Raw genomic sequence first — 19,110 nt, 5'->3', positions numbered from 1 at the left:
TTGGGTAACCCGAAACCACATGGCTCAAATCCTGGCAACTCTACCTAGCCTCTAGGTCTTCTGAAGTCCATAAAATGTGTACCAACTATTTTGCGAATAATATGTGATCGTAAAATTATGTATATAAAACTACAGGTTATTTAATATTACTTAGAATATGCTACTCAATATTTGTTGTAATGTCTGCATGCAAAACACTCTCTATTTGACAAGTATGGGGAACACCATCACCTACATGATGTTTCCTGAAGTGGGCTTTTTTAATTTGCTTGCAAAAATCCAAATGATTACAGCTGAGGGAATGAAAGGATCAGTCAAATAGAAGAGATGGGACCTTTGACTCATAAGTTCCTACAACAGGTAACTTAACACTAGTTCTTATCTGAATACCTTTCCATTTCGAACATGCACAAAGATTCTATCTCAGCAAACATGAGGAACCAGCGGAGTAAGGAAAACATGAGCAGATAAGCAAGAACTGTAGGACATTCTGACCGAACTGTATCTATGCCCTGGAACTGGCACCTAAGAGGTTTTGGCAGCAGAAAGCATACATTCTGCATTTAACCCTGATAGACACATGCTTCTGGAAAATCGGTGAAAGTACCTTCTACAACCGAGTGAGCCTGAAAGCTTTTCAGAAGGAAGCGAGCCAAACAAGATGAAGAGGCATCCGGAGTGGCAGAAGCCCAGCCAAGTGGCTTCCATAGGTGACAAAAAGCCAAAAAGCCTGAGCCTGAGTGTCTTCTGTATAATCGAAATAATACTTTTGTGTTTGATGTACTGTCTCCGTTTACAAACCAGGGATGTGCAAATTGGACACCAACTGGTTTGCGACTGGGAGCACAGCTTGTGATGCGATCTATGTAGTAATAAGTCACACCACTTTCCCATTTCCGAGTGTTCAAAAAACGACCTGCTTAATGGAGAATAATTAAGTAGATCCTATTTGAGACCTCCTACAATTGGCTATGACTGTAGGAATGATGGCCTGCAAGGGAGAGCAGACCTCAGTGACCGTAAAATATACTGGACATGGTTTCATTGTTAACCACAGTTGAAAATGGCTCTTTCTGCAGGGTTATTCCCACATTTTTTGACTTTCTCCTCCCATTTTTCTGCCCTAGCTTTTGTTGACTTTAGGACTCTCTGCACTTTACCACTGCTAATCAGTGGTAGATTGCATGCGCTCCCTCCCCTAAAACTTGGTATGATTGGCTTACACCTGTTTGGCATATTTAAGTTACCTGTAGGCCCCTTATAAAGTGGTATATCATATACCCAGGGCCTGTAAATTAAATGCTACTAGTGGGCCTGCAGCACTAGTTGTGCTACCCACAGAAGTAGCCTTTCGAACCTTCATCAGACCTGCCACAGCAGGGCCTGCGTGCACACTTTACTGCCACGTTGACTTGGCATTTCATACTTTCCAAGGCCTAAACTCTGCTTTTAGTACACCTAAATCGCCCCTGAGGTAGGCCCTAGGTAGCCCTACAGGCAAGGTGTTGCTTATGTAAAAAGTAAAACATGTAATATTATGTTTTGCGTATCCTAGTAGTGACAAACAGCCTATTCCGTTTTTCACTACTGTAAGTGCTGCTCCTCTCAAGGGTTAGCATTGGGAATTCCCTTATATATTTATAAGTGTTAATTTCTGATCTGACAGGAGTAGCGAGGGCATATTTGGTATGTTTGTGAAAATCCTGCTTACTGGTGTAGTTGGATTTTACATGACTATTTTAGGAATGTCACTTTTACAAAGTGGGCATTTCTCTGTGCTTATAACTCTAGTGTTTTGCAGCCTGATTCCAATCCGCATTTAGGGCAGAGTGACAACTGCACTTTGTGCATACTTGCCAGGCAGCTACAACACAGGAGGGACTGTGTGAGGCAGGAAAGGTATCCGTAGCTATCTGAGTACTGATAGTCATCCTGGGCTTGGACAGAGGGAAGCAAGGCGTACTAACATTTGTATAGGTTGTTTCCTGCCCTCACACAAAGGGCTGATTTAACCCCTACTGATGTCTGGAGCCGGGGCTGGGGTGAAAGGGGTTATTTTACACTTGAAAGGGTTCCTTTGGAGTCACTCCTTGAACAAATACATTTTGGAGTACAAGTACAGGTGCTCTGACCCCATGCCTTTAGAGCAATTTTGGAACTGGGACTGAACCTCTGTCAGAAAGACTGCTGCGCTGCACAAAGGACTCATCTGGACTTCTCTTCTGCTTTTTCAATGCTGCCCGCTACTAGCTGGGTGGCCTAAAGGACTCACTGGATTTCTTTTCTGCTTATCACCCTGCTGCCAACTGCCTCTTGACTCTGGGTACACCAGGCACTGTGGGACTGCCAGGAAGAACAGCCATTGTTGCCTTTAAGTGCTGGCCTGCCTGCCTTCGGTGCCGCCAAGTGTTCTCCTGGGACTGACTGCCCCAGAATTGGCTGTGGAACTCTGAGTCCGGCCCGCAGTCACTCTTATATCAGCGCATGGTGAGCGCTTCATCTGTTTTCCCTCTCTAGTGCGTGAGGAGAGCTGGTTATTTATCCCAGAGGGGCCATAAGTGACTGCCCCAATACATTTCAGAATTAGCACATAGGGGCCTACAGACTTTGTCTTTACCTCAGGGCGAGCATACTGCTCTGTGACGTTCCAGTGGAGTTTGTTTAGTGGCCAAGAAAACCAACAGCTATCTGCACCTTGCTCCGATTGTGCTCAACGCCCTGGGGCAGGGCCAACATCACAGCACCGAGGGAAGCCTCCGTGTCCCCTTGGCAACCAGGGATTTCCATCCTAGGGTGGCGCAAGTCACAGCTGCACTCCAGAGGGTGAGGCCAGCTGCAGAAGAGATTGCTGCGACAATAAGCAGTGGGTCCGATAGACTGCTGAGTCTACCCCCTCAGCGCTGTGTTTCCCCTGCCCTAGAGGGCTGAGTGTAGAAGACCCCTGTGGCTGTGAGCTCCTCACAAGGGAGGACCACTATTCACAGGTCCCAAGCCTGGCATCTCACCCCCTCCAGTTGGAAGAACCACTAAAGGTACTGTGCCTGCGAGCTGAACAGCGCCATTGTAATAGGGTAGGATCCTTCAGTCCTTCACGGCAGCCCTGAAATTGTGCCACGTGCCCATGGACAGCAATAGTGGGTAGCTTGACTAGGCGAGGTCTCTTGCGTGCTGCTGAAGTTTAGCACCATGGTACGGAGGGGGCAAATGGTTGTCTCTGCCACACACGAGTACTACCAGTACAGGGTGCAATTGAATTGGCAGGGTACTTCTGATGATACTTTCCTTAGTACTGGGTAATGATTAAGAAGCGCACAGTTGCAAGCGCATGCACAGTGCATACATGTGTATGACAGTATACGGGAAACTGCACCAAAATTACTGTGAAACTTGTGATAGGAGTTCCGAGACGCTGTATCTAGGTAATCACTGTAAGGCTAGGAAACTTACCCTACACACTCTGCATTACCTGTCAAGTATTCATGATTTTCTAGCGATCCTCATGTTGTTATTCTCTGACTAGTTGCATTTCATGCCCTGAGGGTTTAATGCATACTGTTCTTGCACTGTTCAGGATAACGAGTACCACTTCAGGATCTGCATGGCATGCACAGTGTTTATCATACATGGTGATTCCTGTGTTTTCTGCTATAGCCTAACTGCTGCGTCCCAGCCCCCGATGTTGTGATGTATGACATTTCGCTTCTTGCTTAACTAAGGTAATGAATACTGACACAGGATTTGCATAGTGCACACAGTATTTATGAATAATGTAATTTTGGTCTATGTTATGTACAATATACTATACTTTATATATAATACTGTGTGGAACCTCTTTTGTGGTTCCATTATTGTTTCATTGGTGTGAGTGTGTTGCGCAAACGCTTTTCACATTGCTTCTAGGGATAAGTCTGACTGCTCTGCTCCAAGCTACCAAGGGGTGAGCACAGGTTATCTGTGTCTCTTACTTGCCATGACTACTGTGGTGGGTTCTACCAGGCTTAGGTGCATACCCTAGTCAACCAGAAACCCCATTTCTAACAACCACCAAAAGGGATTGCAGAATTATTGGCAATGAAACATACACTTAAGTTGTTTAAAAGTGTCAGTAGCAGAGCTAGCTAGTCAGCCAGCCAGGAGGTGGGTCCGCATAACTTACATCCAATCCCTACCTTTCCCTTTGAAACAGAGTAGGTTGGAAAAGGGGTGCAATGCCATGGTCCACAAAACCAATCACAAGGACTTTTGCTCTAATACTAGTCTTTTTCATTACACCTTTCTGGTTCTATATAACGAGAAATTAACAAAGATTACGAGAGCTTACTGTTAGTGGGCTACAAGACAATTGTAGCATGTGAACAGCCCCAAAGATGCTCGATGGCAGGTTTTGCAGTCTCTGTCTGGGACCGTTCGATGCTTACCTAAGTAATGTAAGGCCCAAATAGTCTAGAAGAGTTTATCTTCACAGGATTCTAGTTGAAAAATATTGACTCATTAAGTAGCCAAGTTATCAAGAACCCGACAGGTTAGATAATTGTGGTGGAGAACTGGTAAAGGAAACTAATTGTGTGCATGTGGGTCATTGCCTGAAAAAACGGCAGGAATTCATGCAAGTGTGACAAATTAAAAATTTGGGAGGCACTCATTGCCATAGTACATTAAACAAACAAAGGGATTTAAGACATTAAACCATCTTTAAGAGCAACTGGAGAGGTAGGCATGTATTGAGGGTAAAGACGTGCTCCATTAAAATTGCACTGGCAAAGTTCTGCAAATGTGAAACCCTTAGCAATCTTCAGGAGACATATTCTCTAAATGTCACTTACTGATAAAAATTACTCACAAACAAAAGATGTTTACAGGCAGCTTATCCCACAAAAACATTTTACGATTGATTTTGCAAGTAAAGTTGTTGTGTTTGTGAGGTGGGAGTAGGTGGGCATGGCCTGCAACTCAGATTTATGTGTTTTTTTTTTGTTTTTTTTTACAAAAAAAACACTTTGCCGCCCTTGTTGTGTTTGTGAAGTTGGCCAACTGTTTCATGAAATTGGCAAAAGGCAAATTTACACACCTTCAGTAGCAGAACCCTCCTCCTCAAGCATAATAAGCTTGGTATCCTACAGCTGCCTGTTTGGCAATATCTTATGAAGAGAACGCACATGTGAATCTGACATTTATTTTTTACATTTTTTGAACATGCTGCACAGCCTCACTGAAGGGCGTAGTGCGTTCATAGAAGGCTAGAGGAGGACGCGGCCTGCACTTCTGTGAGCGCGCGCACACAATGCTGGCATTGCTCCCTTATTTAAAAGGTGAATCCTCACACTGCCAGTCGTTGTCACAACCCTCGTATTATTCGCCTTGCACACGAAAACGTAATACAATCTGCAATGTTTTGTAAATGAACGAAGTATGGTATTAAATCCACGGTTATTTTTTATTTTTTTACGCTGCTGGAATCCACAATGGGATCGACAAACAATAGGAACGCTACCATTCCGAACACATTTTCCATGTAGTCATTATTCTCATTATTTTTTGTTGCTGCTGTCGGGCGAGTTCACATCCATTCGTTTTTGTACTATAAGAGTGACACTAAATAATCGATAACTGTCGGCAGGTACCTTTTATCTCACCGAACTGCTAATGCGTGTACTGGAAGGAAGGCCTTCAAATAATATGTTTTCGAAAACTTGTTGCATTTGAAGTGAAATATTTGCCAAGCTTTCGAGATTCTCAAAGGTAATCTGTGTCAGACGTGTTATCAGTGTGAATGGCACAGCGGGTCTTTGCTTCTAAGTTCAGTCAAACAACCACTGGTTTGCTCTCCCCCATTTGATGCCACAGAACGCCAGATAAGGAGAAGAAAAGGCTAATATTTGTCATCTATGTGGCAACCTTCAAGCCCCTGAAGTATTTACTTCCTCGCCAATGACTGTTAATTATAAATATCGGAAGCAGACATTATTGGCTGCTAGCAGACCTTCTGGGTCAAGAACGTGTTTGCTCCGCTGCCCCTCGCAGCTCAACATCCCTGAAGCCTTTTCTGTGAAAAGCTGTAGCTACTGCGAAGGAGCAACTAATGGTGGGGGGCTGGGGGGGGGTAAGACGGAATCAAGGGGTGCGGGCCGGAAATTTTGAAAAAAACCTGAGTGGGATGGGGACGAGCTCGAAGATGGGACAGCAGGGGAGTGAGGGTGTAAGGGAGGAAGTAGCATACAGGGGAGAGATGAGCAGTGCGAGAAACATGCAACCCCATGAAGTGAAGACAGCAAAAGAAAAAAAAAATCCTGAATGGAGGCACCTGAAGTCATGTAGTTAAAGGGATGGCAAGAAGCTGTGTTCCAGAGGAGAGACAAACACAAGAAGAAAAAGTAAAGTCATTGAATAAAGAGCATACAAATTAAATTGCCAAGAAAGCCAACAAATGTTAAGCAATAAGCTGACCCAAAGCAGCCTGTAGGTATTGGCACTGTACTCAAAAGGCCTTTCAACCGCAAACAATTAAAGCTGTATTCACGCAAGACCTAAAAAGCAATGCATTAGTTATTTCTTTTTAACGGCGCTCATGGGACAATGGAATGCCCATACTATAAGTGACTGATGAATGTTCAATGTGTCCTGTTCATTGTATAAAGCAGCCAGTTTCCGCATCAAGCCTATTCAGCAACTTACTTTAAAGCTAATGAGCACTGATACAGTACTTTATAATTATTAATAATCTCCCTTCAACTGACTCGGGCATCACAAGCTGAAATTTCTCAATTGCTTAAACTAGAAAGGCGTAATTCCTTTTGGAGGATGCCAATGCCTCTCAGGAGGTTGAATCCTAGCTTCACATCAACCTCTTAACTGTACTAATGAAAGATGGAAACACATATGCTCAAGAGGAAAACGAGACTCAGGGAAGCCTGTCCTCCCTCCACGGGCCAGGTAGCCAGCAAACATACTGCAGCCGGGATGTCGTGTAGGGTTCTTGGGCTGCCCAGATGGCAGGACACGAGCACTCAAGTCTTGCCATCCTGCTGCCTCCGACTGCCTGTGGACACACGGCAGCACAGCGGTAATTAGAAGCCACTCCATGGCTGTCAGGCATCTTATGTTCCCTTGCCATTTGACATCAGGACACACATCCAGTGCTGACAGTAACCGGCCCTTGCTCCTTTCACGAAACACTGACATGCCTTTCCTTTTAGTTACTACAATTGTGATACTTGATGTCATGTCGGAGAATGACATCTCATTTGCTGTATTCTTAAAATAGGTGTCAGAGGAGAAGGTATATGTCACAATGGAGGATGACTCAAGTCCCAAGCCGGTTTTTCTAGGCTACCAAGTTAAAATAGCCTTCGTCTTTGAGTCGAGTTTCTGCCTGCAGTGCATCTTCAATTTCTCATTTTTAATGATTAGGTTTCCTTGACCGACTAAAGTAATTCTGGCTCCCAGGGTTTACTCTTCCGCCTGTTACTTTATTCTCATTGGACCTCAAGAACGTGACATAGATGCCACCACATTCTTTAAGTATACACGCTTTTGAAGTATCCCTACCCTGATGGAACTCCACTGGTTCTCATTGCCGGATGGCGCCATACTTAAGACCAGCTGCAGTATCTGCAAAGCCATCACAACCAGCACCACTACCTTCTGTCAGGCACCCTCTCCGTTCCCGGTAGTTCCCGATGTGCTTGCAGTTAGAGCACAGCCAGGCAGCATATACAGACATGCACTGTCCCAGCCCTCCACCAATTCAGAGAAGAGGTGTAGACACATCTCTTCAAAGAACACTACATCTCAACACCCCAGACTGTTCCTTTTCTCTCTCAAAACCTTGCAGCCCCTTCCCTCTTCTGCAGTGAAACACTGTCCAATTGTATTTTCACCATGGCCCTGTAGAGCCCTATGCTGTCGATGTGTAGGCTTCCACTATGCAAATACAAGATATAAACATGCATACTGCCCTGTCATGGCCCACCTAGGGTCCTTTCAAATGGGCACAAAAGGGAGTACAGAGCTTTCTAAGGCATTTATAAGCACAAATCTTTAGCTCATGCCGTACAGCGCTATACCTATTCAATTTTAGAACTTTCCAACCATTAAAAGACTACACATATGGCATGACAGGTGTTCAAGTTAAGAAAGGAACCAGTTCTTGAGAGGAGTCAACATTAGAACATTGACAAAAAATCCTCCATAACAGTCTGCTGGGATTACAGTTCTGTGGTAACTCGGACTCAAGGGTCCTACATGTGGAATATGAACTGATGATGGCGTCGGACAGAAGAAATGCAGTCCTTGTTCTTTTAACATGTCAGTGGACATCGTTTGAACCTATGGACAAGAGCCCACTCTTGAAATATCTACAACCAAAGCTTTGATTCAAAATATGCACCTATGAGGGCTAAGATATTTTGACCTGTGATAAATACCTGCTGTTACTGATGTGAGTGAGCACAGTGAGCCGAGGCGCCATTGCTCAAGTATCACTGTAACAAGAACTGGTTCAAAGCTTAGAAGGGAAACTTATCCAACATACCAGCATCACTGTGACAAGTCCTCAACACCTCAGTGCGGTATCGGAGCCTTTGAGTGATGCACTAAAATGACTGACACAGATCATTGACGAGACTATGTTCTCCATGCCTTAAAAGTGGAAAAATCTCACTTAGAGCACATATACTTTTCTGTGGTAAAAACTTAAGACCTAATTACCTCTTTTTCTAGAGCAAAAATAAAAACAAACAAAATAAAGAAAACTAATAGAAGAGAGAGGTTTGAAAGAAGACTTTGATTTTCAGTTATAAATAAATGTTTGCACAATAATGGTATCATTACATTGCTTTTATGTAATAGATGTAATGGGGATTAATAATACGACTAACTTAGTCATTTAGTTGGTAGGGTAAGGTACAATTAAATGATATGACTGCCAAGACAATGACAGTTCATTGATTGTGAACAATAAAATTACAACAGTTTAGAATTGAATTATTCAGAACTACAGAAGATTTATGAATTAACATTCTTTCCTAAGAGCAATATACTGCTCTCCACTAGGTGCATTTTTTCTGTCTGATAGGTAGTAAATTAGAGTTCATGCAAGAGAAAAAACGTCTAACGGAGGAGCAGGAGACAGACTACCATTGCATGGGCTTTTTCATCATCATCCTCAAAGACTGGTTGTTTATATAGCCTGGAGGGGCAAAACCCAGCAGCATTCATATTTCAGAATTCTCAGAGATGTCACAAGAAACTCTGGCTGTTCACTGAATTAGGGGGAATTTACAACACTTGCATCCAAGTGCTTCAAGACGACACAAGGTGTTCATTTATTTAATGGTTGTGCAGTGGAGCAGACGTTACAGCAGATTTGGCAGCGGTCAGTCTGCGCAGGATAGATGTGGCAATGGCAGGGCCCAGGCCAAAGGCTTGGCACAGCCTGTAATGGGCAAATGGGTGCATGGCCAAAGGACGTGCGCAGCAGGTGTTGAAAAATCATTAAAAACTATTAGATTTACTGAAAAAACACAGTTAAAAAGTGAATTACGGTTCTGGCTCAAACTTGTCAAACCTCTGAAATTCTCCAGTTATGATTAGCAAACATTTACCACAACTTGCGTCATCCGGCATGCTGAAAAGATCAGGCTGGCCAAGGTGGAGCTATAAACGAAAAGGCGATCAAAAGCACAACATAGCGCAACAGTGGGCTGAACGAGTTATGGCGTGTGTAGTCTGACCTGCCAACCATGACGGGCACATTGTTGTAAGTGAATTAAAACATGGAGAAAGTACTTTTATACTATTCCACACACCGGGAAGCCTAGAGGCCTCAATACCCCTCCGGAGAGTCGTAACATTTGATGAGCTAGAATTTCACACAATTAAATAGCATATTTATACTTTAAACGTGGCTTAAAAAAGGTACTGTGTTTTACAGGACAGAGCAACATGAATTAGCAAGAGGTTGTAGTTCAGGATGGAGTAACCAGTCAATCAGAAATGATGGTCAAATCACACATGACCTTAATGATAAGGCACGAGTTTACGAAGACATATATATTGGCCGTAATTCACACATTAAGTGATGGGCGTCACATCCAGCTGTACTGAGCCTTCGCTGGAATGTCTCCACACGCACCACATTTTCTTGAAATTGTACTAATAGTTTCACTGTCTTATGGGCATTAACCATGGTAGTGATGTTTGTGCAATCCACGCCCGCAGAGCGCTTATATGAAGGAATCCTTGTGGTATTTTGCTTCTGACCACCTATTCCCTTAGCCCTGTGTAGAGTCCATCAACCTTTATTTTTCTGCCATTTTGCATTTTCCAAACCTAGTTCACAGTCTCGGATTTTGGGGATTAAACTAATCTTGTCTAAGAATATTTTGTTTGGAACAGCGACACACTTTTGCGAAAATCTACCTCAGCTAAAGCCAACCAATTTACCTGACATTAGTCCGAAGCTATATAGTCAAAACGATTTGATTTCTTCATCACAACTTCTAACTGTTGAAATCAAGATGCAAGGGACCGTGTGATATCAAAGTATCAATGTTTTATTTCAATCACATTTTGTTGAATTTGTCCCACCACTCAGGGTGTATTTATTGGCATAAAATGTCAAGAATCTTTCTTTCTTCCACGTGTCAGACAGACTAACTCTGCTGTTCTCCATCAACATGCCTGTCTCCAGGAAGGATTAAACTAAATGGCCCGTGATACTGCCTGTACCCCGTAACGGAAATCAATAAATTCAGTGGCGTTACATTGGATTACAGTATTGCCTGCTATTAACAGCTCTTTGGGGCCGCGAACCTGCCTCTGAAGCACTATAAACAAACAAGTAATTTCCCTGATCCTGCCCTTGCTTTGTAGCTCGGCAACCTCCCATAAGGTCAGGCACAATCACCTTTCTTCACTTGTGCTTCTTTCATTCATTTTCAGACAACTGCAAATCAATGTTGCCATTATGAAAACTACAGAAAAGCCTTTGTTCTAGAATTCTTTTTCCCTTTTTGACTGCCCGTGCTGTTTTTCTGCCTTTTTAAGTCCTATTCCTCAGAACTTCTTTCCAGCACCCCTCTGCTTCAGCAAATCCCATTTCCTGTTTTCTTGTGGAAGTTCATTGTATGTACTAAAGTCTCCAAAAAGCACTTTGTTTGCCATCCTATGAATGGATTCAACTAACTCTTTGTCCAGTTCGCCTCCTGCTGCCACTGCGCTGTCCTGTGCTCCTTATACAGCACCAAAGCAAACAATAGTCCAGTTTTTACTTTTATCCCCTAACTTTCTGGTGCGTTTAAGTCCCTGCATTGCATGCAGCGTCTCTCTACCTCCTACCACCCTCTGGCCGCTTGTCAAATGGATGCCAAAGTATCGCCATACTTTGCTCATACTTCTCACTGTTATCCCTCATGTTGCACTAACATCCACGTTCGCTTCCAAGAGCAATCAAAATCTGCTCTCAGGCTCTATGCAATGGAGCAAATTCATTTTAGACTTCGCCTCTCATCTCCCGAATGTCCTTTTTAGGGTCGAGCCTCAAGCGCATGCGTATTGCTAGCAAGACGCTTTAGGAATTAGAAAAGGGCTCGGAGCCCCATCCACGTCATGTCAGTGTTGTTCATTGGTTCGTGGGCTTGCCTGTTAGAATCTGCATGCTTTGATTAGTGGAAGGCAAGCATACGTCATGCTTTTTCCGGTGGTTAGCCCTCCTCGAGCGCAGCGACCAAGTTCAGAAAACATGCGAGGCTTGCTGTTTCCCGTCAGGTTTGTGGACTACTTTTCATCTTTTTTCACAGCGCGATCTCGCTTTTCAGAAGTCGAGCGCTTTGCATAATATCGACCCTGTTACACAGTTAATTGCACTTCTGCTGGTTACGTACATAATTGCACTTTTGCTGAGAGGTTTCAATACGAGTGAACTGTAGCAGCACGATCTCGCTGTTTTTTTCTTTTAACATGGCAAGAAAAATCCGGTTGGGAGTTTACAACTGGTAATAGCTGTAACTCGGACAAATGCGAGACCCTAGTGCATTGCAAATGCTTGTTTTATTAGCAACAATGAATCCTGGACCATTTTCCATAGAGCTGATCATGTCCGCTATTTTGAGGCCCTTTAAGTGTACATTGGTTGCTTTTGTCTGCGTCTGCACCGACCTCTGCCATTTCTCCCTGTCCATTCTAGAGCTGGCACAATCGCCTGAATCACTAACATAGTTTCTGAGGGAAGGTTCAAGCATTAGAAATACAGTATAACTCACTTTGAACCTAGCACCATTCATCTTTTAAGCATCCCCATGAGTAGCACAGCTCGTGATATTTGAGTAATGATGAAGATTGCCTGACACCAGTCAGGTTCTTCCAAAACCTCCCACTCGCCTATTCTTTTGCATGCTGCAGTGCAGCAGTAGGCTGTGTTGGGGGGATACGACATGTAAGGCAAAGTTGTTATGGGGTCTTCTTGGAACCTCCCTTTCCACCACAGTTTAAGCTCCCTCTGATCGACAACAGTGAACCTGAAGGCACGCATTGACAAAGGTTCAGAAATGCTCCTTTGTCCTGAAGTTTTAGAGTTGAACAACTAATCAAAATAGCAAATCATCAACAGAAATTCATTTAATGAATGTTTTCTGTTCACCACGCGTCTTTCACAGATTTGAACGGCACACATGGGAACACATACTTAATAATAGAAGAATGATATGATGTGCAGGAAAGGCATACTAAAGTACTTGAATATGCTTTGACTTAAGAATGGAAGCACCAGAAACCAGGATCATCTATTCTTTTAAGCCAGGAACTCAAACATCATGTGCTGCATACTGCAGAACAGTTGTGCCACCTGTCCTTCTTTGTGGGCTGCATCTTTCGTTCAGGATGCTCTGAACCTTCAGCACCCCACCCCTTTTAGGGCAGGAGTATGCTGAAGAAACCCAAATATTACTGTCCCAGGACAAAGTGCACATGCACACTATGATCAAAGGGACCAAGAGGGCACCAGGTTTGAATGCCACAAACCTGCATACAATAGCACAGGGAATTGTTGAGTCCTCTTGGCCAACAAGGAGAAAATCTTAACCCCTTGGTCTAAGGGGGTAAGCCTCTTTTACTTCAAAAACAGGGGTCAAATCACACTTAAATGTTTTACAGTGTCTGAAAGCAAAATTGAAGCAATCATGTCTTCGATGCAGGAATGACAGTATTTAGATGAGAAGTGTCCTCCGTAGATGTTCTTTTCCTTTTTGATTGTTTTCTGCTGCAGAAGAAGGGGCTCACTAACCTTAAATGACCACTGGCAAAGCTGGTAGATCGATCCTATAGAAAAGAGCCAGGGTTCACTGCTTATCTGAATTGAAAAGTGGCCTTCTTGTAGCTCCTATTTGCATGAGTTCTTGATGTGGTTGTAATACTTGTGTGAGTCACCTAATTGGAATGTCTCACTTGAAATGGCTTTAGACACTGTTCCAGCGTTAAAAAAATGAGTCTTGCATTTGGGTGATTAGTCTGTATCAGTTAGTCCTTGATTTCCTCCTTTAATCCTCTAAGGAAGGAGTATTCCATGTTTGTTCTATCTAACTGATGTCAGCTACAGGCTGACAAAAACGGTTAATGTAATAAAGAACTTCCATTTTGCCTTGGGAGCTGTCACATAAGGCTTCTTCTGGTGCCACTCTCTGCCTGGAGCTTAAAAAATCTATTTGAACTTGTCAAAAAAGGTAGTATAGTCACTGAGAAGAAGGTCTTTGGCTTGGGCAAGGCCATTGTTGTGTGACAAAGTTGCTATGATCAAGGAGCCAAATAAATAACCAATATTGATCTTTGTGTAGACAATTGCCACGGTTGAAAGGAAAAACATACAGTGAGACCATCCAAAAATTATTTATTTTGACTGAAGGAACCAATCTAAAAAGACAATATTGTCTATATCTGCAGGAAATGTCCACGGCCGAAAGGCTAAATGTACAGCAAGACTAGTCCTTAATTCAAGCCAGTGGTTTCCGGTGCTCATCACAGGCACTTAATTGCCAACACTGGCACTTATGACAATCTCCCACGTGGTGGCACTGTTTTTTTTTTAAATTTGGAGATGAGCACAATCACAGTTGTTTTTTGATTCAACATATTTTGAAAATTACTAATACCTGCTGCACAAGCCATTCATACAGTTTTGGGGGTCTGAAATAGTCTCAATTATCACTCTGGTAGGTGCGTGATGGTAAGCAGCTGTGTCGGCACTTGCATTGGAAGCCAAGGGAAATAGGTGGTGCAAGCTACAGTGGCCTCCTGGCAAGTGCCCTGGGATTTATTTTTTTATGAATTAAGCTGAGTGGGACCATTCAAAAAGTCCTGCTTTTGTCTGAGTCTCCTTCAATAGCTATCTGTGTGTCTTCTGATTTCTCTCAGCATCTCCTCTAAAATTATTTTAATTTATTAGCGTTTCCAGAAAAGTGGCGGATACTCAAACTGGTTGCTAGTAAATCAATAGTTGTATTTGCAAGGCTTATCTCAAAATGTGACTCTAAGTTGGCAGAGTTCTTATTTTTACTGTTTTATTCCAGCTGTCAGATCAACTTTGAGATCCATGGTGTTAACTTGTCATTCAGTTTGTTGCAGTTTCATGAGTACGATTTGAAATCGTAGATGTTTCCCTTAAGCTTGATGTGGCTGCTCCAAGGCATGGGGAATACCTTGCTGTGGCTGTTGTTTTATTTGAACTGATCGAATACGTGCTAAAGATAGGTGTCTGCAAGAAAGATCCCAAATTGGAGGCCAAAGCCATATTGAAGAAAAAAAACTCCAGAATGTAGCTGGTCCAGAATTTCAAAGAAGAAGCTGAGCAAGACGAGAAGATATATGCTGAGTGCTGTAGAAGGAGATTAAAGAAAAAGTAAGCACCAAACAGCACTGGAGAGAAATTGGACTTAAACGATACTCACAGAACTAGAGATCAAGCAAGAAGGAACAAACATAGAAACCAGGGGGCAAAGAAACTGCTAAAAAGTACTAGACAACACTGCGACAAAAAGAGGATCTTCAGACCTCCTTTTATAGGGAAGAACGGTACATTGGAAATAGAAGGTCATATGATAGTTTAAGGCCATCTCGTATTGGGATTCTGAAAATGGATTGGTAAAATAGGTAAAGCCAAATATCTGGACTGGAGTATCAACTTTCTAGAAGGTTCTGGATGTTTCCTGAAGACTTGCTGCCTGTAGGACCAATTTATATAGGATCACTATTCTACCCGTCGCACTCACACACCCTCTAGCATTTAACCAATTTCCAGAAGAGGTCTCTCACACCTGTTTGACAGACACAACCTGCCTCCAAGATGTGCCAAAATAAAAATGGCAGTATTGCTTATACTAGCTCTATCTGCCAAGGAAGAGCTGACACAATGCCTGTCCCCCTTTGAACCAGGTAAGGCCGAGTATCACTTTAACAGCAAGATGTGCATACCAAACAGACATGACCGGCACCTGCCTGCTTGGGTTCACCCGAGGGGGCACAAATGTATCATCACGCTACAGTGGTTCAAGGGTGATGACGTCTGCTCATGTGCCACTGCTTGGCGGACATTTTGTTATCATTTTAATTTATGGTTCCAAGAAGGTGGACACCCATCTTGGAGCAGTAAACTATAAACATTTAACATGTGTGCCAAAGATCTTAAACACAAAAAGAGGAAGCCCTGGCAGTAAATTGTATATGCCTGACCTGAGAATGTTTTTTAAGTTAACATTTTTTAAAAAGGAATACGTTGGAGAGGGGAAGTAACAGTGGTGGTCTGGTGTGCAGGAGGTGGTGGGGAGAAGTAAATGAGTGGCAGCAGCAGTGGGGGTATGATGGTGAGGTAGGGATTTTGTTTAAATAAAAAAAAAAAAGAAGGCTGAGAGGGGTACAGAGGGGTGGGACTGCAACCGATGTGCTTGGAGAGGGGAGAGCAACACAGAGTAGGAAAATGGGGGTATGGTAGGAAAGCAGCACACAGGGACAGCTAAAAAATACATGCACTCATATAGTGCAGGCCCAGCCCGTCCATCGTATGGACTGCTGGAAATGATCCCTCTCTCTTTTCTATTCCCGCAGCTACCTCTATGTTGGATTTTGTAGCTTTATTTGATTCTGACTTAAATTTGAATTGTTCATTTTTAATATCTTGCTTTGCAGATATTGAGAATTTGAAGATGATTTAAAGGAGTGACATTTCTCTTGTCTCCTTACCATATTTGTCACTGGACAAATATGGCAAGCAACACAAGAAACACAAGCAAGAGTTGTGTTTCAGTCTAAAGTCAATGCACATTGGGTCTTGCAAGATAGTGATTCTCTTCAATGGAGAGGGAATGATGTAATACCGGTAGTCTGGGAAAACAAAATTTATAAACAATATTAAAATTCAAGTTACTCTCTCTTTCTGAATGCTACCCCCTGCCCTTAAAGGGGATTTCTGGTGAAAATTCAAAACTCTTACAGGTTTCTGAAGTGAATGGTGGAAGATTTGTGACACATCATGTTATTATGGGTTCTAGGTCTCACCCGCCTACAAGTGAGGATGACTGTACGAAATGGAACTGGCTGGCTGGCTGGTGCAGCTAATGGTGCCCATAAGAAGGGCTCATTATTTAAACTATGTAATTAGCAATAATTTAAAAGTAATTTTCTGGAATGCAGTTGGATTAATGAGCAAGCCGGAGAAACTGGAATTTTTAAACAGTTTAAAAGCCGATTCAATCTGCATTCAGAAAACGTGACATTCCTCTGATTTTGAGTATGATGGATATTTTGTATTGCTACCCCATCTAGGAAAGGGCATATAAAGGGAGGGATAGCTATCCATTTAAATAATGATATCAAATGGAAGTACAATAGTTTTAAAGATTCCTCTAATCTCTTTCAGGTGGTAACAATCTCCCCTATCTTGGGTGAGAGCACGAGCAATCCCATTTTAGTTGTAAATACTTATTTTTACCCAGATTCACACCATAACAAATTGTTACTTGACATTGTCGCCTTCATAAGTGACACTATAGATAAGGGGGGGAAATCTAGGCTATTTTAGTGGGAGACTTAAATTATTTTAAGCTCTCCAACCATTCTCTCAGCCTGTTTACAGATTTTGAAAAAGAAGAAGCGTTACATACCACCCCCCACTCTATTTCCTGTAAAAATTGAGGACAGAAAAAAGAGGATAATTACTTGTTGACCACTTGCCAAAGAATGATTGCGTGATTGTAAATGGAAGATTTGCTCATGATTCTCCTGCCAAATGTACCCATAAATTTCCATTGGGATATTCTAGAATTGTTTACCTTATTGCCTCTTAATTTACTTTTATATTGTTGTCTGATTTGGAAATTATAGATAGCCGTTCAGTGACCATAGACCTTTAGTCTTCTCTCTTGAGGTCAGTACGCCCTCAGTGGGGTCATGGAAAATTGATGGACCCAACTCAAAATTTAATAAGAATTCTAGCAGAATGCAATGGTCCCCCATTAAGATTTCTAACCTAAAAAGGGTACTGAAACAGGTAGTTAATGACTTAGGCTTCTGGAAAGCTGATGTTTTTAGCTTCTTTTGTCACGTAATGAAGCAGATTAGAAATAAAGATTCCCAGATACATGCCAAATCTTTTTATTATGTTATGCTCTCCGCTATTTGAATAAAGAAATAAATAGATTGATTAGAATTCAGTTTGTCTTACTTTCCAAGACAACAGATAGACTCATATCGCTCCTGAGGAGGAAAAGCAGAATTTAGATCATAAGTGGATGTATTAAGAGTAATTGGATACAGGATAAATGCAGGAATATTTTGGGAGATTAGTGAACACTGTTGATGTGTCAAGAGTGAGGTTCTGCCCCTGCCCCCTCCGTGAGGATAAATGGGGCAGTTTTATCTTGGAATTATATGTGGACAATCCAGGAGTTGAATTTCATACCGAAGATCTCCCTGCTGGCCTCGAGTTGGTAATAGCTAATTCCGGACCTACATCTGTGGGTGAGATCGAGGCTTTGATCAATGCAAAATGGACCTCTGTTGCAATGGGTCCAGGCGAAGTCTTGATCTGGGCCATGAAAAAGAAGTTAAGCTTTGAGCAATGATACTATTTCTAGGCTTTGAATACTGCTGTACTAACTCTAGTGTGCCCCCATGTGGACTGGAAGTTTGATTGTCCCATTAAATAAAAAGGGTGACCGTAATGTGCCTGCCAACTATCGACAATTTGCATTGCTAGATGCGGAGGCAAGGTTTTCACTAGGTGCCTATTGGAGCAGCTTAGCACCTGGTTTGAGGATAATATGATTATCTCATTAGGATAATTAGGCGTTAGAAAAACGCATGCCACTCTAGAGAATATGGCAGCGCTGCAACTCATTGATGAAAAATGTGTGTCCATCCCACGTTCCCCAGTATATGCCGCTTTTATTGATTTTTTCACAGCCTGTGATAAAGTTGAACCTGACCCTGTGGAAAAAAGTATCTAATCTCGTCATGCCAGGAACTTTATTGCACTTAATTATTTCCCTGCATTCCTCATCCTGGTGTAAAGTCCTGTTAGGTGGGGAATGGGGACTTCTTGTGGGTTTCCTCACGAAAAATGGTTTGAAGCAGGGGTGTTTACTTGTGCTGTTGTTATTCTCTCTGTATATATTTGTTCTGCCTAGTTTATCTTCAGAAGGTCGGGCTTCCCTCAAGTGTCAGGGCTGCAGGTGTCCAGCTTATTATTTGGCAACAATATCATAATCCTTGATTTAGCCCCAAAGATATAAACAGCAGTTTAGCTGCGTTACAGCAGTATGCGGGTTTGCACCATTTTAAAGTTAAATCTTTGAAAAGTAAAAGAGCGTGTAATCATTCCAACTACTCTTGGTACCTTAGTTCACAAAAGCTGGAAACGGTTAGAAATTATACATTTTTAGGGAAAATCACGAGCAACACATTAAATGATTCCAAACACATTTTGAATAGAGTTAGTAAGGCGCAATCACAGACCAAGGGGTTGGGCGTACTTTACAACACTGTGGGTCATAAGCATATTCCCATCTTCTATCTGTTTATCAGAGCAAAATCCAACCCATCTTACAATATGCGATGCAGTTAATTGAT

The 19,110-nt window shown here is 42.5% G+C and overlaps 1 protein-coding gene across 1 annotated transcript in view; it reads right to left on the bottom strand.

Moving 5' to 3' along the window:
• SRGAP1 (SLIT-ROBO Rho GTPase activating protein 1) overlaps nucleotides 1–19,110 on the bottom strand; it is a 413,075-nt gene that overhangs the window by 214,141 nt on the left and 179,824 nt on the right. The gene's annotated exons all lie outside the window — the stretch shown is intronic.

The sequence above is a fragment of the Pleurodeles waltl genome, chromosome 4_1 (assembly GCF_031143425.1).
Source record: "Pleurodeles waltl isolate 20211129_DDA chromosome 4_1, aPleWal1.hap1.20221129, whole genome shotgun sequence".
Lineage (NCBI taxonomy): Eukaryota > Metazoa > Chordata > Amphibia > Caudata > Salamandridae > Pleurodeles > Pleurodeles waltl.
Note: the sequence above shows the minus strand (reverse complement) of the source record. Positions and strands in the feature narration are given on the sequence as shown.